Raw genomic sequence first — 24132 nt, 5'->3', positions numbered from 1 at the left:
CTGTTCCTATATTCTCTGATTGTGATCTGCATTGCATTCACCACTCCACAGGTAGTTTTTGTCAGGTACTGTCTGGCTATTTTGTACTGTTACACCCTAGGGCTACATTCTCCAATAATGTGTGCGTCACAGGGCGGGAGATCCGTGGCTGATCCTGCGTCATGCAGTGCTGACGCCGCAGATTTATCAGAGGAAAATATTCCAGCTGAGGGTCCAGGTATTGGGGGTTCTGTACCCCTCGGTCAGCCTGCAGCACTGGTGGCACACCAAGACCCACCTTGGGCTGCTTTTTCTAATTTACTGACTACGCTAGTAACTAGACTTGCACCCCCTGTGGGACCTCCTGTGCCATTACAGCCACATATTGTCCCTGTAGCTAATCCACCATGGGCGGATACTCTGTCAACTCAGATGCAGTAGTTAAATCTGTCTGGTTAAACAAAAGCCTGACACTCTCTCCCTCCTAGGACCAAAGGGTCATCTAAGCGGGCCATTTCTTCCTCACAATCCACGCATGTTTCAGATACTTCATCCGATGAAGATGGCGTATATACTGAGCCATCAGACACTGATGCTGATGCTTCTGATGGGGAATCTACAACACAGGTGGATGTTCCTGACCTCTTGGAGGCTATCAAACTGATTCTTCAGATTGATGATGAACCTGAACTTCCAGATACGTCTAAGAAACCTGATCAGTTCAAACGTCAGAAGGTTACTAAATTAGTTTTGCCACAGTCTGACCATTTAGTTGACATACGTCAGGAATCCTGGGAGTTTCCAGGAAAGTAATTGTCCCTGTCTAAAAAGATGCTAGCTCGTTATCCCCTCACTGCAGAGTTAAGTAAAAATTGGGAAACAACGCCGCCGGTGGACACGCATGTTGCACGTCTGGTGGTGTCTTCTACTCTGCCTGTCACTACCGTCACCTCGCTGAAGGAACCGACGGATAAGCGTGTGGAGGGTTGCTTGAAGTCTATTTACACTTTTGCGGGTGCTGTACATAGACCTACTATAGCGGCTTCTTGGGCTGCAAAAGCTATTGAAGCCTGGGTTCAAGAAGTTGAAGTGGAGATACCTCTGAATTTTTCTGATAATGCCAGACAGTGTCTTTCATATATTACCACAGCCTCTCATTACATTCTGGAGGCGGCCTCTGATGCTGGTGTGCTGGCAGCCAAAGCGTCTACTACGTCCATTCTGGCTCGCCGGATTCGGTGGTTATGGTCCTGGTCTGTGGATCTGGACTCCAAAAAGACCTTGGAGGTGATCCCTTTTAAGGGAAACATCCTTTTTGGGGAAGATTGTTGCTGACTTAGCGTCTGCTAAAACTGCATGTCTGCCGAGTACTAATCCTTCGGCTCCGAAGGCTAAGAGTACCACCTTTTGTTCTTTTCGACCTCCAAGTAAAGCAAAGGGTCAGGCGTACCCAAAACGGGCTCGCACTTCCAAAACCTCTAATCCCAAACCTAAACATTCATGGACTGCCCTGCCCTTCAGCTTGCTTCCAAACCAGACAAGCCTGCTGTATGACGGGGCGGGCCTCCCCCTGGGGGATCCCAGGGTGGGAGGCCGACTTCTGCAGTTCGCCCAGGTATGGTTACGGACCACTTCAGTCGCCTGGGTGAGGGAAGTCATCGCTCACGGATACGCCATCTCTTTCAAGGAACGTCCCCCTCGCCAGTTTTGCTTGACAAATATCCCTTCGGATCCATTGAAAGCAAAAACTATTCAACGCTGTTCCTAGTTCCAAAACCGAATGGATCCTCCCGGCCCATTCTCAACCTACGGCTCTGCCTGACCTTCATACTTTGACTCAGAGCGTTTTACGGATTCAACCTCTCTATGTCCCTCCTGTGGCTCCTTGGGATTTGTCGGTTGTTCTGGATGCCCTACAAGAGTCTCCGTTTGAACCTCTTGAGTCTGTGGACCTTAGATGGCTAACACTTAAGGCCTTTTTTTTTTTTTTTTTGCGGGCTATTGCCTCTGCTAGAAGGGTTTCAGACCTGGGTGCCTTATCCTGTCGGTCACCCTTTCTGATTTTTCACCGTGACCGTGCGGTTCTTAGTAGTCGCCCTGGTTATCTGCCTATGGTGTTGTCGTCTATCCACCTTAACCAAGAGATTGTGGTTCCGGCCTTTATCTCTCCTAGTTTGTCCACCAAAGAACGGTCTTTTGATGTGGTATGGGCTCTCCGTATATATGTGAAGAGAACCGCCTCTCTTAGAAGATTTGATTCTCTCTTTGTCCTTTTTGGTTTTCACAAACGTGGCTGGCCTGCGAGTAAGCAGACCTTGGCCAGATGGATTAGAATGGTGATTGCACAAGCTTATGTACAGGCTGGACTTCCAGCTCCTGCTACTATCAAGGACCATACTACTCAGTCTGTTGGACTGATCCCGCCGTGGTGCGTCCCTAGAACTATTGTGCAAGGCAGCTATGTGGTCCTCAGTGAACACGTTCATCAGGTTCTATGCCTTTGATACTTCCGCCTCCCATGATGCTTCCTTTGGACGCTGGGTTCTTGTGCCCGCTACAGTGCGTCCCCTCCCATGAGGAACTGCTTTAGGACATTCCCGATGTTATTCCCTGTGGAATACCAGTTTACACCGCTGCCGATTTTTAAATCTTTCTGCAAGGTACACTGGATGCCACAGGGCGCCCACCCTGACGCACTTAGCTTCTTTGGGTTTGCATGGCATTAGCTGCTGGTACCTTCTCTTGTCGTGAGAATGTGGTTATCTGTGGCTACTAACTACTGTCGTCTTTTACCTGCTACTGCATTGGACTGGTTAACAGAACTGAGCTCCAGTGCCTGGAGGCGGGGATATAGAGGAGGCGGTGCAGTGTATCCTGGGAACAGTCAAAGCATAAGCCTGTTGGTGCCACGGATCAAGATCCAACTCTACACCCCAATGTTATTCCCTTTGGAATCCAGTGTACCTCGCAGAAAGAGATTTAACAATGGTAAGTCTTACCATAAATCTCCTTATCTTACTGTAAGAGAATCCAGGGTGCTAACCGCATTTTATTGGAATTCCACCTTGTGGCTGGAATGTGTGCCTAAACATGCTACAGGTTCCCTTAGGACTCACTGGGATTAGAATATAAGCATATTATAGATGTCATATCCACACATATAGTGTGAGTATACTGCACCTTGCCCAGGATTGCTGTACAGCAAGGATCAAACTACCGTATATACTCGAGTATAAGCCGACTTTTTCAGCACTTTTTTTTGTGCTGAAAAAGCCACCTCTGCTTATACTCGAGTCAGCATTAGGAGGGACACGGAGAGCGCAGCGCGCGGCTCCCCTGTGTCCCTCCTGCATCTCCGGCAGCAGCGGCGTGTGTGTTAAAGGAAGTGCACGAACCGGCACTTCCTGTAACACACGCCACTGCCGCCGGAGACGCAGGAGGGACACAGGAGAGCTGCGCTCTCCGTGTCCCTCCTTCAGAAGACAGCGCGGGAGCGACGGAGGGTAAGTATCTGGCACTGTGGGGCACATCTGGCACTGTGGGGCACATCTGGCACTATGAGGTCTGTGTACGGCTAGAGCTGCATTTCCCACCCTATGCTTATACTCGAGTCAATACGTTTTCCCAGGTTTTTGTGGTAAAATTAGGTGCCTCGGCTTATATTCTGGTCGACTTATACTCGAGTATATACGGTAAATGTTACTCTGTTACTTTTGCAGTTTGTAGATAGGGCAGTATTCAATCTTTTTACCCCCTTCCAAACCCGTTCTGTTTCTTCTGACGACTGTGGTATAATCATTTCAACTCTCTACCCTCGCGGTAGCGAGGGCGCCCAAGCTTTTACGCAGCTAAACCTGATTACTATTGGTGCAATCTGTAAAAAAAAAAAAATATATATATATATATATATATATATATATATATATATATATATATATATATACATACACATACACACACATACACACACATACACACACACACATACACACACACACACACACACACACACACACACCCATGGTGCAAATCAATTCCATGACCTCAGCACTGTGAGGCAGCAATACCAACCACCACACCATCCGTGCCCCCCATAGCAGTAATGGGGTAACTTTAGAAAGGGGATTGGGCGTGATAGATCATTGAATACCACTCATAGTGTTATTTAGTCTGTGAGCAGGGCCTTTTAAGATCTGCAGCTGCCAATGCGCCATAACCTGGATTCGTAGCCAGAGTACTGGCAGTATAAAACATTGCCTTAACCCCTATGCCATGTACACAAGCCCTTTTGCTGTTTCTATTTGTAAAGCACAATGGAATTTGCAGCGCTATATAAGAAACTGATAATAGATATAGATACAGGTTGAGTATCCCATATCCAAATATTCCGAAATACGGACTTTTTTGAGCGAGAGTGAGATAGTGAAACCTTTGTTTTTCGATGGCTCAATGTACACAAACACAGTTATTAAAAATATTGTATTAAATTACCTTCAGGCTGTGTGTATAAGGTGTATATGAAACATAAATGAATTGTGTGAATGTGGACACACTTTGTTTAATGCACAAAGTTATAAAAAATATTGGCTAAAATGACCTTCAGGCTGTGTGTATAAGGTGTATATGTAACATAAATGCATTCTGTGCTTATATTTAGGTCCCATCACCATGATATCTCATTATGGTATGCAATTATTCCGAAATACGGAAAAATCCGATATCCAAAATACCTCTGGTCCCAAGCATTTTGGATAAGGGATACTCAACCTGTAGTACGATTAATGATGCACCATGCCTCCCATCATTCACTGCTTAGCTTCCAAGATCAGATGAGATTGGGCATTACAGTAATGTATAGCAGAAAGCATTTATGAACCCAGAAGTTTCGTTGTAGATAGTAAAGATAACTGAGCTTTCTTGTCAGAAATACTGAAAACGTGCTGCATTGTGCCATACTAGGGCTGGTCAGGTGGCATTTGGGCTTACGACCGTCACGCATTTGCTGCATAGCACTAGTCACCTCAGTTATGTAAGCTTATTCATAAAATAAGAATTTACTTACCGATAATTCTATTTCTCATAGTCCGTAGTGGATGCTGGGGACTCCGAAAGGACCATGGGGAATAGCGGCTCCGCAGGAGACTGGGCACAAAAGTAAAAGCTTTAGGACTACCTGGTGTGCACTGGCTCCTCCCCCTATGACCCTCCTCCAAGCCTCAGTTAGGATACTGTGCCCGGACGAGCGTACACAATAAGGAAGGATTTTGAATCCCGGGTAAGACTCATACCAGCCACACCAATCACACCGTACAACTTGTGATTTGAACCCAGTTAACAGCATGATAACAGAGGAGCCTCTGAAAAGATGGCTCACAACAATAATAACCCGAATTTTTGTAACAATAACTATGTACCAAGTATTGCAGACAATCCGCACTTGGGATGGGCGCCCAGCATCCACTACGGACTATGAGAAATAGAATTATCGGTAAGTAAATTCTTATTTTCTCTAACGTCCTAGTGGATGCTGGGGACTCCGAAAGGACCATGGGGATTATACCAAAGCTCCCAAACGGGCGGGAGAGTGCGGATGACTCTGCAGCACCGAATGAGAGAACTCCAGGTCCTCCTCAGCCAGGGTATCAAATTTGTAGAATTTTGCAAACGTATTTGCCCCTGACCAAGTAGCTGCTCGGCAAAGTTGTAAAGCCGAGACCCCTCGGGCAGCCGCCCAAGATGAGCCCACTTTCCGTGTGGAATGGGCTTTTACAGATTTTGGCTGTGGCAGGCCTGCCACAGAATGTGCAAGTTGAATTGTACTACAAATCCAACGAGCAATCGTCTGCTTAGAAGCAGGGGCACCCAGCTTGTTGGGTGCATACAGGATAAACAGCGAGTCAGATTTTCTGACTCCAGCCGTCCTGGAAACATATATTTTCAGGGCCCTGACTACGTCCAGCAACTTGGAATCCTCCAAGTCCCTAGTAGCCGCAGGCACCACAATAGGCTGGTTTAAGTGAAATGCTGAAACCACCTTAGGGAGAAATTGAGGACGAGTCCTCAATTCTGCCCTGTCCGTATGAAAAATTAGGTAAGGGCTTTTATAGGATAAAGCCGCCAATTCTGATACACGCCTGGCTGAAGCCAGGGCTAACAGCATTACCACTTTCCATGTGAGATATTTTAAATCCACAGTGGTGAGTGGTTCAAACCAATGTGATTTTAGGAATCCCAAAACTACATTGAGATCCCAAGGTGCCACTGGAGGCACAAAAGGAGGCTGTATATGCAGTACCCCCTTGACAAACGTCTGAACTTCAGGAACTGAAGCTAGTTCTTTTTGGAAGAATATCGACAGGGCCGAAATTTGAACCTTAATGGATCCTAATTTGAGGCCCATAGACAGTCCTGTTTGCAGGAAATGCAGGAATCGACCCAGTTGAAATTCCTCTGTAGGGGCCTTCCTGGCCTCACACCACGCAACATATTTACGCCAAATACGGTGATAATGTTGCACAGTTACATCCTTCCTGGCTTTGATCAGGGTAGGGATAACTTCATCCGGAATGCCTTTTTCCTTCAGGATCCGGCGTTCAACCGCCATGCCGTCAAACGCAGCCGCGGTAAGTCTTGGAACAGACATGGTCTCTGCTGGAGCAGGTCCTTTCTTAGAGGTAGAGGCCACGGGTCTTCCGTGAGCATCTCTTGAATTTCCGGGTACCAAGTCCTTCTTGGCCAATCCGGAGCCACGAGTATAGTCTTTACACCTCTCCTTCTTATGATTCTCAGTACCTTGGGTATGAGAGGCAGAGGAGGGAACACATATACTGACTGGTACACCCATGGTGTTACCAGAGCGTCCACAGCTATTGCCTGAGGGTCCCTTGACCTGGCGCAATATCTGTCCAGTTTTTTGTTGAGGCGGGACGCCATCATGTCCACCTTTTGGTTTTTCCCAATGGTTCACAATCATGTGGAAGACTTCTGGGTGAAGTCCCCACTCCCCCAGGTGAAGATCGTGTCTGCTGAGGAAGTCTGCTTCCCAGTTGTCCACTCCCGGAATGAACACTGCTGACAGTGCTATCGCATGATTTTCCGCCCAGCGAAGAATCCTTGCAACTTCCGTCATTGCCGCCCTGTCTGTTTACGTGGGCGACTGCCGTGATGTTGTCTGACTGGATCAACACCGGCTGACCCTGAAGCAGAGGCCTTGCCTGACTTAGGGCATTGTAAATGGCCCTTAGTTCCAGGATATTTATGTGAAGTGACGTTTCCATGCTTGACCACAAGCCCTGGAAATTTTTTCCCTGTGTGACTGCTCCCCAGCCTCTCAGGCTAGCATCCGTGGTCACCAGGACCCAATCCTGAATGCCGAATCTGCGGCCCTCTAGGAGATGAGCACTCTGTAACCACCACAGGAGAGACACCCTTGTCCTTGGAGACAGGGTTATCCGCTGATGCATTTGAAGATGCGATCCGGACCATTTGTCCAGCAGATCCCACTGAAAAGTTATTGCGTGGAATCTGCCGAATGGAATCGCTTCGTAAGAAGCCACCATCTTTCCCAGGACCCTTGTGCATTGATGCACTGACACTTGGCCTGGTCTTAGGAGGTTCCTGACTAGGTCGGATAACTCCCTGGCTTTCTCCTCCGGGAGAAACACCTTTTTCTGTACTGTGTCCAGAATCATCCCTAGGAACAGCAGACGTGTCGTCGGAATCAGCTGCGATTTTGGAATATTTAGAATCCATCCGTGCTGTCGTAGTACTACTTGAGATAGTGCTACTCCGCCCTCTAACTGTTCTCTGGACCTTGCCCTTATCAGGAGATCGTCCAAGTAAGGGATAATTAAGACGCCTTTTCTTCGAAGAAGAATCATCATTTCGGCCATTACCTTGGTAAAGACCCGGGGTGCCGTGGACAATCCAAACGGCAGCGTCTGAAACTGATAGTGACAGTTCTGTACCACAAACCTGAGGTACCCCTGGTGAGATGGGCAAATTGGGACATGGAGGTAAGCATCCTTGATGTCCAGAGACACCATATAGTCCCCTTCTTCCAGGTTCGCTATCACTGCTCTGAGTGACTCCATCTTGAACTTGAACCTTTTTATGTAAGTGTTCAAGGATTTCAGATTTAAAATGGGTCTCACCGAGCCGTCCGGCTTCGGTACCACAAACAGCGTGGAATAATACCCCTTTCCCTGTTGTAGGAGGGGTACCTTGATTATCACCTGCTGGGAATACAGCTTGTGAATGGCTTCCAATACCGCCTCCCTGTCGGGGGGAGACGTTGGTAAAGCAGACTTCAGGAACCGGCTCGAATTCCAATTTGTACCCCTGAGATACTACCTGCAGGATCCAGGGGTCCACTTGCGAGTGAGCCCACTGCGCGCTGAAATTCTTGAGACGGGCCCCCACCGTGCCTGAGTCCGCTTGTAAGGCCCCAGCGTCATGCTGAGGACTTGGCAGAAGCGGGGGAGGGCTTCTGTTCGTGGGAAGAGGCTGTCTGCTGCAGTCTTTTTCCCCTTCCTCTGCCCCGGGGCAGATATGAGTGGCCTTTTGCCCGCTTGCCCTTATGGGGACGAAAGGACTGAGCCTGAAAAGACGGTATCTTTTTCTGCTGAGAGGTGACCTGGGGTAAAAAGGTGGATTTCCCAGCCGTTGCCGTGGCCACCAGGTCCGATAGACCGACCCCAAATAACTCCTCCCCTTTATACGGCAATACTTCCATATGCCGTTTGGAATCCGCATCACCTGACCACTGTCGCGTCCATAACCCTCTTCTGGCAGAAATGGACATCGCACTTACTCTTGATGCCAGAGTGCAAATATCCCTCTGTGCATCTCGCATATATAGAAATGCATCCTTTAAATGCTCTCTAGTCAATAATATATTGTCCCTGTCCAGGGTATCAATATTTTCAGTCAGGGAATCCGACCAAGCCACCCCAGCACTGCACATCCAGGCTGAGGCGATTGCTGGTCGCAGTATAATACCAGTATGTGTGTATATACTTTTTAGGATATTTTCCAGCTTCCTATCAGCTGGTTCCTTGAGGGCGGCCGTATCAGGAGACAGTAACGCCACTTGTTTTGATAAGCGTGTGAGCGCCTTATCTACCCTAGGGGGTGTTTTCCAACGTGCCCTAACCTCTGGCGGGAAAGGGTATAATGCCAATAATTTTTTAGAAATTAGCAGTTTTTTATCGGTGGAAACCCACGCTTCATCACACACCTCATTTAATTCATCTGATTCAGGAAAAACTACGGGTAGTTTTTTCACACCCCACATAATACCCTTTTTTGTGGTACTTGTAGTATCAGAAATGTTCAAAACCTCCTTCATTGCCGTGATCATGTAACGTGTGGCCCTACTGGAAAATACGTTTGTTTCCTCACCGTCGACACTGGAGTCAGTGTCCGTTTCCATAAGACCATCCAGTCAGGTGTCGACTCCCTAGAGGGTGACATCACTAACACAGGCAATTGCTCCGCCTCCACACCATTTTCCTCCTCATACATGTCGACACAACGTACCGACACACAGCACACACACACAGGGAATGCTCTGACAGAGGACAGGACCCCACTAGCCCTTTGGGGAGACAGAGGGAGAGTTTGCCAGCACACACCAGAGCGCTATATATATATATATATATAGGGATAACCTTATATAAGTGTTTTTCCCTGATATAGCTGCAATATATATTTATCTGCCAAATTAGTGCCCCCCCTCTCTTGTTTTACCCTGTTTCTGTAGTTCAGGACTGCAGGGGGAGCCTTCCTCCAACGGAGCTGTGAGGAAAAAATGGCGCCAGTGTGCTGAGGAGATAGGCTCCGCCCCCTTTTCGGCGGCCTTTCTCCCGCTTTTTTATGGAAAAATTGGCAGGGGTTAAATGCATCCATATAGCCCAGGAGCTATATGTGATGTATTTTTTGCCAAAAAAGGTGTTTTTATTGCGTCTCAGGGCGCCCCCCCCCCCAGCGCCCTGCACCCTCAGTGACCGGAGTGTGAAGTGTGCTGAGAGCAATGGCGCACAGCTGCGGTGCTGTGCGCTACCTTAGTCTGAAGACAGGATCGTCTTCTGCCGCCGATTTTCCGGACCTCTTCAGTCTTCTGGCTCTGTAAGGGGGACGGCGGCGCGGCTCTGGGACCCATCCATGGCTGGGCCTGTGATCGTCCCTCTGGAGCTAATGTCCAGTAGCCTAAGAAGCCCAATCCACTCTGCACGCAGGTGAGTTCGCTTCTTCTCCCCTTAGTCCCTCGGTGCAGTGAGCCTGTTGCCAGCAGGTCTCACTGAAAATAAAAAACCTAAAACTAAACTTTTTTTCTAAGCAGCTCAGGAGAGCCACCTAGACTGCACCCTTCTCGTTCGGGCACAAAAATCTAACTGAGGCTTGGAGGAGGGTCATAGGGGGAGGAGCCAGTGCACACCAGGTAGTCCTAAAGCTTTTACTTTTGTGCCCAGTCTCCTGCGGAGCCGCTATTCCCCATGGTCCTTTCGGAGTCCCCAGCATCCACTAGGACGTTAGAGAAAATTACATTTTTAACCTCATGCAAGTATGCGAAAAACACAAACTCCACACAGACAGGGCAGTGGCAAGAGTCTGTGATGTCTGGCCACCCTTGGCTGCGTTAAATTGGGAGAGTTTGCTGCAATGTCTGAGTACTTACAAGTGTTCCGATGCCACACAACTGGCTTCCCACTAAATAAGAGATGGGACCTAAGGAACAGCCTCTAAATGGGATCTGCATTTGTTTACTATAAACATAGTGGTCAATTCAATTCGGCAATTTATGAATAGCGCCGGGACTTAGCTCCCGACGCTATTCAATTCAGCTCCAGTTAAGTCGGCGATGTCCCGTTCTCGCCGACTAAACAGGTTGAATTGTCGGGAGAACGAGCATTCTCCGACTTAACTCCCCGGCGCAAGGCTGATTCCCGACAGAATCAGCCTCGCGCCGGCCGCGAGGCAGCACTTTTGTCGGGTTTCTTCTCTCATCCCCCGGATGAGATTTGTGAAAAGGTGAGATCGACATAATGTTCTTTTGGCTAAATCACAGAGGACCAGTTCTATTGGAGGACCAAAATTCTGCAGCTGTTTTTTATGGATACCATGTCTAATGGAATTATCTTCTTGGATACATATATTCACCTATAGCCATGGTACCCCGGGTATTTAAAAAAAAAAAAATAAGATTTTAAACCTACCGGTAAATCTTTTTCTCCTAGTCCGTAAAGCTGAGATGGGGAACCTTCGGTCCTCCAGCTGTTGTTGAACTACACATACCAGCATGCCTTGCTGCAGTTTTGCTATTTGGCCATGCTAAAACTGTTGCAGGGCATGCTGAGATGTATAGTTCAACAACAGCTGGAGGACCAAAGGTTCCCCATCCCTGCCGTAGAGGATGCTGGGGACTCCGTAAGGACCATGGGGTATAGACGGTCTCCGCAGGAGACATGGGCACTATAAAGAACTTTAAGTATGGGTGTGCACTGGCTCCTCCCTCTATGCCCCTCCTCCAGACCTCCGTTAGAAAACTGTGCCCAGAGGAGATGGACAATACGAGGAAAGGATTTTGTTAATCTAAGAGCAAGATTCATACCAGCCCACACCAATCATACCATATAACCTGGAATATACACAACCAGTCAACAGTATGAACAAAAAACAGCATCAGTCAAAGACCGATTCCAACTGCAACATAACCCTTATGAAAGCAACAACTATATACAAGACTTGCAGATTTAGTCCGCCCAGCATCCTCTACGGACTAGGAGAAAAAGATTTACCGGTATGTTTAAAATCTTATTTTCTCTTATGTCCTAGAGGATGCTGGGGATTCCGTAAGGACCATGGGGTTTATACCAAAGCTCCAAACCGGGCGGGAGAGTGCGGATGACTCTGCAGCACTGACTGAGCAAACGCAAGGTCCTCCTCAGCCAGGGTATCAAACTTGTAGAATTTAGCAAAAGTGTTTGAACCCGACCAAGTTGCTGCTCGGCAAAGCTGTAATGCCGAGACGCCTCAGGAGAGCCACCTAGCCTGCACCCTTCTCGTTCGGGCACAAAAATCTAACTGAGGCTTGGAGGAGGGTCATAGGGGGAGGAGCCAGTGCACACCACCTGATCCTAAAGCTTTTATTCTTGTGCCCTGTCTCCTGCGGAGCCGCTATTCCCCATGGTCCTTACGGAGTCCCAGCATCCACTAGGACGTCAGAGAAAATAAGATTTTAAACCTACCGGTAAATCTTTTTCTCCTAGTCCGTAGAGGATGCTGAGGACTCCGTAAGGACCATGGGGATAGACGGGCTCCGCAGGAGACATGGGCACTAAAAAAGAACTTTAGGTATGGGTGTGCACTGGCTCCTCCCTCTATGCCCCTCCTCCAGACCTCAGTTAGAGAAACTGTGCCCAGAGGAGACGGACAGTACGAGGAAAGGATTTTTGTTAATCCAAGGGCAAGATTCATACCAGCCACACCAATCACACCGTATAACTTGGGTTATATGAACCAGTTAACAGCATGAAACAACACAGCATCAGTCAGAGACTGAACAAAACTTTAACATAACCCTCATGTAAGCAATAACTATGTACAAGTCTTGCAGAAGCAGTCCGCACTGGGATGGGCGCCCAGCATCCTCTACGGACTAGGAGAAAAAGATTTACCGGTAGGTTTAAAATCGTATTTTCTCTTACGTCCTAGAGGATGCTGGGGACTCCGTAAGGACCATGGGGATTATACCAAAGCTCCCAAACGGGCGGGAGGGTGCGGATGACTCTGTAGCACCGATTGAGCAAACATGAGGTCCTCCTCAGCCAGGGTATCAAACTTGTAAAACTTTGCAAAGGTGTTTGAACCCGACCAGGTAGCTGCTCGGCACAACTGTAATGCCGAGACGCCTCGGGCAGCCGCCCAAGAAGAGCCCACCTTCCTAGTGGAATGGGCCTTTACCGAATTAGGTAACGGCAATCCAGCTGTAGAATGAGCCTGCTGAATCGTGTTACAGATCCAGCGTGCAATAGTCTGCTTAGAAGCAGGAGCGCCAACCTTGTTGGCTGCATACAGGACAAACAGCGCCTCTGTTTTCCTAATCCTAGCCGTCCTGGCTACATAAATCTTTAAGGCTCTGACCACATCCAGGGACTTGGAGTCCTCCCAGTCCCCCTTAGCCACAGGCACCACAATAGGTTGGTTCATGTGAAAAGAAGAAACCACCTTAGGCAAAAATTGAGGACGTGTCCTCAACTCAGCTCTATCCACATGGAAAATCAACTAGGGGCTCTTGTGGGACAAGGTCGCCAATTCGGACACCCGCCTTGCAGATGCCAAGGCCAATAACATGACCACCTTCCATGTGAGAAATTTTAATTCAACTGTTTGAAGAGGTTCAAACCAGTGAGACTTCAGAAAGTTTAAGACCACGTTAAGGTCCCACGGTGCTACTGGGGGCACAAAGGGGGGCTGGATGTGCAGCACTCCCTTCACAAACGTTTGGACTTCTGGGAGAGAAGCCAATTCCCTCTGAAAGAAGATAGATAAGGCCGAAATCTGTACCTTAATGGAGCCTAACGTCAGGCCCATATCCACTCCTGTCTGTAAAAAGTGGAGAAATCGGCCCAGATGGAAATCTTCCGTAGGAGCATTCTTGGCTTCACACCAAGAAACATAATTTTCTCCAAATACGGTGATAATGCTTTGCCGGCACCTCTTTTCTAGCCTTTAGTAGAGTAGGGATGACTTCCTCCGGAATACCTTTTTCCGCTAGGATTCTGCGCTCAACCGCCATGCCGTCAAACGTAACCGCGGTAAGTCTTGGAACACACATGGCCCCTGCTGTAACAGGTCCTTTCTGAGAGGAAGAGGCCACGGATCTTCTGTGAGCATTTCCTGAAGATCTGAGTACCAGGCCCTTCGAGGCCAATCTGGAACAATGAGTATTGCCTGCACTCTCCTTTGCCTTATGGGTCTCAACATTTTTGAGATGAGAGGAAGAGGAGGAAACACATAGACCGACTGAAACACCCATGGTGTCACTAGGGCGTCTACTGCTACTGCCTGAGGGTCCCGCGAGCTGGCGCAATACTGTCGAAGCTTCTTGTTGAGGCGTGACGCCATCATGTCTATTTATTTGAAGAATTCCCCAAAGACTTGTTATCTCTGCAAAAACTTCTTGATGAAGTCCCCACTCTCCTGGATGGAGATCGTGTCTGCTGAGGAAATCTGCTTCCCAGTTGTCCACTCCCGGAATGAAGACAGCTGACAGAGCGCTTACGTGATTTTCCGCCCAGCGAAGAATCCTGGTGGCTTCCGTCATTGCCACTCTGCTCCTTGTTCCGCCTTTGCGGTTTACATGAGCCACCGCTGTGATGTCTGATTGAATCAGAACCGGGTGGCCCCGAAGAAGATTCTCCGCTTGTCGCAGGCCGTTGTATATGGCCCTCAACTCCAGTATGTTGATGTGTAGACAAGCCTCCTGGCTTGACCATAGTCCCTGAAAATTTCTTCCTTGTGTGACTGCTCCCCAACCTCGGAGGCTCGCGTCCGTGGTCACCAGAACCCAGTCTTGAATGCCGAACCTGCGACCCTCTAGGAGGTGAGCACTCTGCAGCCACCACAGAAGAGACACCCTGGCCCTGGGGGACAGGCTTATTTTCTGATGGATGTGAAGATGGGACCCGGACCACTTGTCCAGAAGGTCCCACTGAAAAGTCCTCGCATGAAACCTTCCGAAGGGGATGGCCTCGTAGGTTGCCACCATTTTTCCCAGTACTCGAGTGCATTGATGGACCGATACACTTTTCAGTTTTAACAGGACTCAGACCATGTTCTGGAGTTCCTGGGCTTTTTCCATCGGGAGAAAAACCCTCTCTTGTTCCGTGTCCAGAATCATGCCTAGGAACGATAGCCGAGTCGTTGGAACCAATTGTGACTTTGGCAGATTGAGAATCCAACCGTGCTGTTGGAGCACTCTCAAGGAGAGTGACACGCTCTCCAGCAGTTTCTCTCGATCTCGCCTTTATCAGGAGATCGTCCAAGTATGGGATAATTGTGACTCCCTGTAGTGTTCACTCTAGGATTTTTTTAGGGCAGGGTGCTGAGCAGTGAAGAGGGCACATTATTATTTTGAAGGGCACATTTTTTATGTGACGCTTTGCGCACAAAGCATAGTGCATATGTTTATAGTTTTTGTACATACATTTTGCCCTTAGTAAATCATATACCAATGCATACATATAAGACACCTAACATCTATACTGAGAAACATGCTTTATATGTCCAGTCTTCTATGTGTTATAAAACAGAAAAGTTAAACAATGGGTTGAAATATATAGGAAAAAAATAAGTCTGTTCTACTAGGGAAATACTGTAAGCAGTACATGCTCACTGCTTACCCTGTTCTTTCCCTCTTTATCAGAGTGCTGTGTTATTTACAGTGCCTCCTCTGCCATCCAGTTTGCTAAAGGATAGAAATTGTGCTCCAATTTCAGAGGTGGGCAAGGAGTAGACGACAACATTGTAACATGCACTCTGACTGTTGCATTCTGTATACAAGGGGATGATTTATGGTCCTGCAGGGTGCACTGAAAAAGGGCAGGGTGCTTTTTCACATTTCAAAAATGGGCAGGGGGCAGCACCCTGCTGAAACAGCCTAGAAGGAACACTATCCCTGCCTGCGCAGGAGCACCATCATCTCTGCCATTACCTTGGTGAAAATCCTCGGGGCCGTGGAAAGCCCAAACGGCAACGTCTGAAACTGATAATGACAGTCCTGTACAGCGAATCTCAGGTACTCCTGATGAGGAGGGTATATGGGGACATGAAGGTATGCATCCTTTATGTCTAATGACACCATAAAATCCCCCCCCTGTCCAGGCTGGATATGACCGCTCGGAGCGAGTCCATCTTGAATTTGAACTTTAAGTACAGGTTTAGGGATTTTAGATTTAAAATGGGTCTGACCGAACCATCCGGCTTCGGGACCACAAACAGGGTTGAATAATACCCTTTTCCCTGTTGAACCAGGGGAACCTTGACCACCACTTGCTGTTGACACAGCTTCTGAATTGCAGCTAACACTACCTCCCTTTCCGGTGGCGAAGCTGGCAGGGCCGACTTGAAAAATCGGCGGGGGGGCACCTCTTCGAATTCCAGCTTGTAGCCCTGGGAAACCATTTTGATTGCCCAAGGATCCACTTCTGAAAGAACCCAGATTCGGCTGAAAAGTCGAAGACGTGCCCCCACCGGTGCGGACTCCCACAGGGGAGCCCCAGCGTCATGCGGTGGATTTTGTTGAAGCCGGGGAGGACTTTTGCTCCTGGGAGCTAGCCAACGCAGGTGTTCTTTTCCCTTTACCCTTACCTCTGGCAAGGAAAGAGGAGCCCCGACCTCTTCTGGCCTTATGCGACCAAAAGGAATGCATCTGATACTGTGGAGTTTTCTTTTGCTGTTGGGGAACAAAAGGTAAAAAGGTAGATTTACCCGCGGTAGCTGTGGCAACCAGGTCCGCGAGCCCCTCCCCAAACAACACTTCACCCTTGTAAGGTAAAACCTCCATATGTTTCTTGGAGTCTGCGTCACCCGTCCATTGGCGGGTCCATAGAGCTCTTCTTGCAGAAATAGCCATGGCATTGGCTCTGGAACCCAGCAGCCCAATGTCTCTTTGAGCGTCCCTCATAAATAACACTGCATCTTTAATGTGAGCTAATGTTAATAAAATGGTATCCCTGTCTATGGTATCAAGGCCATCTGACAAGGTATCCGTCCATGCTGCAACTGCGCTACATACCCATGCCGATGCTATTGCCGGTCTGAGCAAAACACCTGTATGTGCATAAATAGACTTTAAAGTAGTCTCCTGTCTGCGTTCAGCAGGATCCTTGAGGGCTGCCGTGTCGGGAGACTGTAGCGCCACCTTCTTGGACAGGCACGGCAAAGCCTTGTCCACCCTGGGAGAGGATTCCCAACGCACCCTATCCTGAGCCGGGAAAGGATACGCCATAAGAATCCTTTTGGGAATCTGCAGTTTTTTATCTGGAGTTTCCCAAGCTTTTTTAATCAACTCGTTCAGCTCATGAGAAGGGGGAAAGGTGACTTCGGGTTTCTTCTCCTTATACATGCGCACCCTCGTGTCTGGGACAGAGGGGTCATCTGTGATATGCAAAACCTCTTTCATTGCAATAATCATACACTGAATACCTTTAGCTACCCTTGGGTGCAATCTTGCATCATCGTAGTCGACACTGGAATCAGAATCCGTGTCGGTATCAGTGTCGGCTATTTGGGATAGGGGACGTTTTTGAGACCCAGACGGGCCCTGTGACCTAGACCAATCTGTGGATTGACTTCCAGCTTTTTCCCTGGACTCTGCCAGGTCCAGTCTCTTATGTAATGAGGCCACACAAGCATTTAACATATGCCACATGTCCATCCATTCATGAGTCGGCGTTGCCGACGGAGACACACCACTCATTCGCTCCTCCTCCTTAGACGAGCCTTCCGCCTCAGACATGCCGACACGCACGTACCGACACCCCCACACACACAGGGATATATCTATAAGGGGACATTTCCCAACAAGGCCCTTTGGAGAGACAGAGAGAGAGTATGCCAGCACACACTGATACTGGAATACATCCCAGATAGCGCTTTTTATTATTAATCAATGTGTATAACACTCACTGCGCCTAGAAAATGCCCCCCCCTTCCCCCTCCCTCTTTTTCAGCCCTCTGTCACAGAGTTCAGCAGGGGAGAGTCCGGGGAGCCAGCTTCTCTGCAGCGTTCTGTGGAGGAAATGGCGCTGTTAGTGCTGAGGGATCAAGCTCCGCCCCCGCCAGCGGCAGGCTTCGGTCCCGCTTCAATGTGTAAAAAATGGCGGGGGATCTTTACATTTACTGACTCCGCAGCCTAATGTACACAGAAAAGCCATACCCGAGGTTTATTGCTGCCCAGGGCGCCCCCCCTGCGCCCTGCACCCATCAGTGCCTGTTCCGTGTGTGTGTGTCCTGTGTGGGAGCAATGGCGCGCGCTTACCTCAATGAAGGTCTGAAGTCTTCTGCCGCCTTGAAGTCTTATTTTCTTTATCATCCACTAGGGGTCACTGGAGTACTCTTGGGATATGGACGGGCGTAGCCGAACAAAGGCACTGAATATTCAAATTTAGGACTCTCCCCCCCCCTCCATATCCCCAAGTACCTCAGTGTACTTTGCCAGTGTTTTTTCGGTGCTCACAGATGAACATCGGCTTGTGGCAATGGCCACTTTTCAGATTTTTATTTTTATTTTTAATTTTTACACTTCCCGTCTCAGTTTATGGAAAAACATGGGTCCGGGATGGTGCCGCTGCAAGGCAGCGGATGGCGTGTCGGTCCTCACAAAGAGCACCCTCACAGCCACAGGCGCTATAGGCAAGCGCATGGCGTGTCGGTCCTCACAAAGAGCACCCTCACAGCCACAGGCAGCCACTGTCTCCTGCAAACTGAACGGAGCTTACAGAAAGAAGCTCCGTCACAGCCAGGATAAGACAAAGAGCTGGAAGGATCTACAGCTGCAAGGAGCTTACAGAAGCTCCGTCACAGCCAAGATGAGGCTGAAACGGAGCTTGCAGAGAGAAGAGAAGGCGGCACAAGGTATGAGTGTCAGGGCGGTCAGCTCACGCTGCCGCCCTGCTGTGTGTGAGTGTTATACTGTAGAAATGCCATAGCCGCTGAGCACGTGAGTGTTATACTGTAGAAAGAGCACGCCGCTGAAGGTCTTGCTGAACGATGCGCAGAGCGGCCGCACGTCACTCAGACGTTGGCCGCTCTCACTGCGCTGATGGCCCGGTACGAGAATCTCCGTGCGCTGTACTAAGCAGAGCGGCCGCACGTCACTCAGACGCCGGCCGCTCTCACTGCTCTGAGGGCACGGCACCGCTACACGCCACCGACATTCTCCTGGGCTGAACTAAGCAGAGCGGCCGCACGTCACTCAGACGCCGGCCGCTCTCACTGCTCTGATGCGGCACCGTTACACGCCGCCGACATTCTCCGGGCGCTCAACTAAGCAGAGCGGCCGCACGTCACTCAGACGCCGGCCGCTCTCACTGCTCTGATGGCCCGGCACCGCTACACGCCGCCGAGACGCTCCTCTACTAAAGAGAGCGGCCGCACGTCACTAAAGGACGCAGGCCACTCTTCCAGAGAGACACCGCAGACACAGGGAGACTGTGTACTGCTGTAGGAAGCAGCTGCCGGACGGCTCCCCGGCGCTAGATTCAGGCTCTCCTGCTCTCCCTGCTCCCGATCTCCGTACGCTGCAGGTAAGGGATGCAGGGGGGGGGGGGGGGAATAATACCCATAGCAGCAGCAACGGCTGCAGGGGTTCAAAATACACAAGCAGCGCAGCACGTTAAACAATGTACACTGTGTACTGTGATGTTTCAGCACGTTTTATATATATATACATATAATGAAGCTTTTGCTGGCGAAACTGTCTATAATATCAGTATGAACTGTGATTATATGTGTAAACACTTTGTATATATATATAATATATATATGAGGCTTTGGCTGGCAATAGGTTATCAGTGGCATAACCTATTGCACGTTTAACCATGTTTTCTGTTATTTTTGGTTACAGTTGCAAGATAAATACACTGCAGGCAGTGCTCATATTATTTGAATAAATGCATATATTTTACTGTATCCTACACCTGGGCAAAGTAACTGTATAATAGGCTATTAAGCCTATATTAAAACTGCAGCAGGTAACCTGTACTGTGATTTTCTGGGAAAGCATGGCATGACGGCCATTTTAATCATTGCTGGTTTTCCAGTTATAATTCCAGACCATACACCTCTACTCCACAAGGAGGCGCAGGGGTGTTAGTGGGAATTTTTTTAGTTCAAGATAATTCTAGAACATTCCTGCCCTACATCTTTAAGCCACCAGAAGGCGCAGGGGTGTTAGTAGGAATTTGGTTCGGGTTTCATGCCCATGTGAACTGCTTTTCACATAAAGACTTTAGTTTCCTAATAAATATGCTGTTCAGCAATAACATATATATATAGATATATATGCCATATAATAATGTTATTAAGTCGTGCAAGTGTCTGTCTGTTGCCTATTATGATGTCTGTCTACATAGCGAATAAGGCTCTAGTGCAGACTAAAAATGTTAACATTGGCAATTCAAATTAAAACAGCGGTAATCGGAGTCTCAGAATAACTCCGCCAGCGCTAACAAAAGACAATCTTTCCAAAGTGACAATTTTCCTTTGGGTACCAGAGTGTTTATTTCACTAGTCTTATAATTTAATGCACGATTCTATGTCAAATCTCACACCGATAACTACAAGTGAGAAGGGTACATTAGTCCAGCATTCAGATAGTGCGGGGTTTTGGACAACCATACATAATCGTTTCCAAAAGGACGCGATCCGCCATTGGTATATGCGTTTCTGTCAAACATTATAAAAACCACAGATACATTTGGGTCACTAGAATCTATGTATGAAACCATGCCGATCACGGTTAAAAGAAGCTGCAGAGTATATCTGTAAAGCTTTTGCTAACGCCGGTTATTTTCAATGTCGCTAGTTAAGCGCGACAAGGCCAGAGCTTGTTTGCTCCTAAATTGGATATATGTGTAACGACATTTTATCCCTTTACGATATTCTGCCATTAGCGCATACAATATACTTGTAACGGCGTTTTATTCCTTTATAAAAATCACTCACGCCTTGTAACGACAGGACGTTACAGTCAGCAAGCCAGTGGTTTGATGACCTCTTTTACAATTGTGGAAGTGCGTCTTTTCAGGTTACATTTGCGAGGTTTCATGACTTCAACTCATATATGTCTCAGCTATTTACAGCTTAGAGTACAAAACTGCTTCTGGCGAACGGTTTGGCAGGTTGTCATTTAGTCTTTGCTGGTTTATAAACCAGGCAATAGTACGCCAACAGAGTCAAAATTACTTATTCCCGTCTGTTTGAGCAAAATCAAACAGCTCCGTTGCAATATCAATCAGCAAGTCATTTACTACAGTTAGAAAATGGATTTTCTGCAGTTAGTTTTTGCTTATTGCAGCCACAAAATTGTATAATTGCATTTGATCTTCACAATGCGTATTTACCCAGTCCGGTTTCTTCATCACAGGTTCTAGCGTTTGCAAATCGCCACAACCATTAACCATTTCATTTATACCGTTGCTTATCGCTTCCGGTATTTACCAAAGTGATGTTGGAATAATCGCTCATCTCACATAAGAACTATGTATCAACAAAGTTCCTCTATCTTGCGCTACTAAGGTATACTGCGGTAGCAGATTAAGTTCGAAAACAATCACATCTAAGTCGGTCTAAACGATGTCAATTCCTAGGTAAGATTATAAATAAGGTAAATCAAAGACTTTTACCTACTACACCAGCAAGAACAAAGGTACACGCACAGCGGTACATTGGTGTATTCACTTATTAAGAATAAAGATGTGTTTTCAACGCAAAGGTTCTAAAACACGACAGATTGCTGTCAATAAATGTCCTAGAACTCTGTGCATTTTACAATGCAATAGATAAATGTCCTAGAACTCTGTGCATTTTACAATGCAATAAATGATTCGTTTTCAGTCTGACCAGGGATAGACTCTGGGTTCTCTTCAGAACGAATAAATCTTTCGCTTTTTACTAAAGATTTCTGTGGACAGGAACAACCGTGAGTTTCATGTAATTTTGTTTTTTCATGCCTGGCTCACGCTGCCCTTAAGCAGTCAAACAAAGCAACGGCAGTTGCATACACAACAACCAGTGAAAACCAAGAAGCCGCATGGCACTGCGGCAGGTAACTCAAATCTTCAATGGCTCAGAACGCCATTATGTGAAAATGTCAAGACATCAATCCGTGAGTGGACATTTGTTAGACAAAAGATCTCACCCGTCAGGGTTTGGATCTTGAAAACTGGACATTAAATCCAGAGGTGTTTCATATGTGAGTCCACAGAAGGCGGTTACCCCAAGTATACATAATGGCATCTCGCCACAATTACAAAAGCTCAGTATGTGTACATCACATTCATGGGGTCATTCAGCATCGTGTATCTGGCTCCACCATTTTCCGCTTCTCTCTTCGTTGCCAAAACGGATCAGAAGACAGTTCGTCACAGTCATACTGGTGGTATCTCATGGGTTTCGGAGAAGTTTGCTTCTCGAATTTTCAAGTAATACTTGCACACGATCTTGGCCTGCTCATAATACGGCCAACCTGTTACATCACGGAACGTTCTTTTACCCATAGTTACCTATGTACCTATTATCTATGTACCGCAGCTGCGGTTGACGGGGTGAGAGTTCAGACCGCTCTCTTAAAAAATAGAGAATTACAGTATCGGTTATACCAACCATGTTACGAAATAGTAAGCCGCTTAAGGCAGCTCATAAAAAAAAAAAAAAAAAAAAAAATTTCGTGTGCTTACATAGGTTATAAACCTCGGAAGTTTCCAACATCATACTTCAAGTACCCGTATTCTGTTAAACGGGATGGGTTGGACAACTGCGTTCATCTGCACTAAGAGTGCAGGTATCTGTGTGGTAAACTTATTTTCAAAGCGTTTGCCTCTATTTACGTCTGTAAACATCTTTCTACAAGGTGTCACCAAAGTTCAGACTCTATTTATCCCACCTACAGCGCCAGGCGATTTAAGGTTGGGTTCAGATTTCTTAGTTTTCATATTTTGGAATCCTTTCAACAAATGGGAATTAAGTTTCATATTTTTGAACCCTTACAACAAATGGGTATTAAGTTCTCACTTTGGAAAACATTTTTCTTCTAGCCTTGGCTTCGCCAAGGGTGCTTCGGCAAGGATTTTGTTTTCATATTTGGGTGCCTTGTATTCCAAGCCACCGTATTTGAGTTTTCTCATTACAAAGCAGATCTTCCGACGAAATCCGCTTTCGTATTCTTCACATCAATATACCAATAGTGGTTCCTGTGGGGACAGCACATTCTAAAATTCTGAATGTGGTACACGCGTTACGCGTTTATATATGTAGTACGTGATATGAATACGTTGTTTGTTCTATATGATACTGCAAACTGGGGTTAGCCAGTTTCTCAGCAGATTTTATCCGGTTGGATAATAATGACTACAAGTCAGGCTTACTTTAAGGCTAAGTTACACTCGCCTACGTCAGTAATAGCATCCCACAGGTTCTGTGGGAATGTCACACCCAGCGGGTCGTGGAGCGTCTACGACGCGGCTACATAGCCTTTAGTGCACCACGTTTGTGCACGTTTACACGTTATGAATGGTGGCGCCATCAGCATTTAGCTTTGGCTGTCTACTGTTACAAGTATCAAACAGCTCTCCCGCCCACGAGGGAAGCTTTGGTACGTCCCAAGAGTACTCCAGTGACCCCTAGTGGATGATAAAGAAAATAGGATTTTGGTACTTACCAGGTAAATCCTTTTCTTTGAATCCATAGGGGGCACTGGACGCCCACCCAGAGCAGTTTTACCTGGGTTGTTGTAAGCTCAAGGGAGCTTAGTGAACAAATTTAACTTGGATGGTATTAAGCTCGAAGGAGCTTAGGGTAACACATTTTCACCAATTGGCTCAAATTATAAAGTTCTATCGGTTAAGGTGTCAACTGTTTAGTTGACAATAAGGTTACGGATCAACTTTGTGGTTGTCCGTTATGTTATAGGGATTCTCCATTGTCAACCTCTCTATATCCTGTTCGCTCAGTAAAAAACACTGGCAAAGTACACTGAGGTACTTGGGGATATGGAGGGGGGGGAGAGTCCTAAATTTGAATATTCAGTGCCTTTGTTCGGCTACGCCCGTCCATATCCCAAGAGTACTCCAGTGCCCCCTATGGATTCAAAGAAAAGGATTTACCTGGTAAGTACCAAAATCCTATTTTCTTCTTATACTCACCCGGCTTCTATCTTCTGGCTTTGCGAGGAGGACGGTGGCGCGACTCTGGGACGAACTGCGGGGTGAGACCAGCGTTCCGACTCCCTCTGGAGCTAATGGTGTCCAGTAGCCTAAGAAGCAGAGCCTATTATCTAAGTAGGTCTGCTTCTCTCTCCTTAGTCCCACGATGCAGGGAGCCTGTTGCCAGCAGTGCTCCCTGAAAATAAAAAACCTAACAAAAGTCTTT

The 24132-nt window shown here is 47.5% G+C and overlaps 1 protein-coding gene and 1 non-coding gene across 6 annotated transcripts in view; both read left to right on the top strand.

Moving 5' to 3' along the window:
* Positions 1-24132, top strand: part of PSMC3IP (PSMC3 interacting protein) — a 101838-nt gene that overhangs the window by 55381 nt on the left and 22325 nt on the right. The gene's annotated exons all lie outside the window — the stretch shown is intronic.
* Positions 21614-21729, top strand: LOC134899905 (U5 spliceosomal RNA). The gene has a single exon (XR_010173449.1). It is a non-coding gene; the product is annotated as a U5 spliceosomal RNA (small nuclear RNA).

This window comes from Pseudophryne corroboree, chromosome 3 (genome assembly GCF_028390025.1).
Source record: "Pseudophryne corroboree isolate aPseCor3 chromosome 3, aPseCor3.hap2, whole genome shotgun sequence".
Lineage (NCBI taxonomy): Eukaryota > Metazoa > Chordata > Amphibia > Anura > Myobatrachidae > Pseudophryne > Pseudophryne corroboree.
This window is presented reverse-complemented; position numbering and strand designations above follow the sequence as displayed.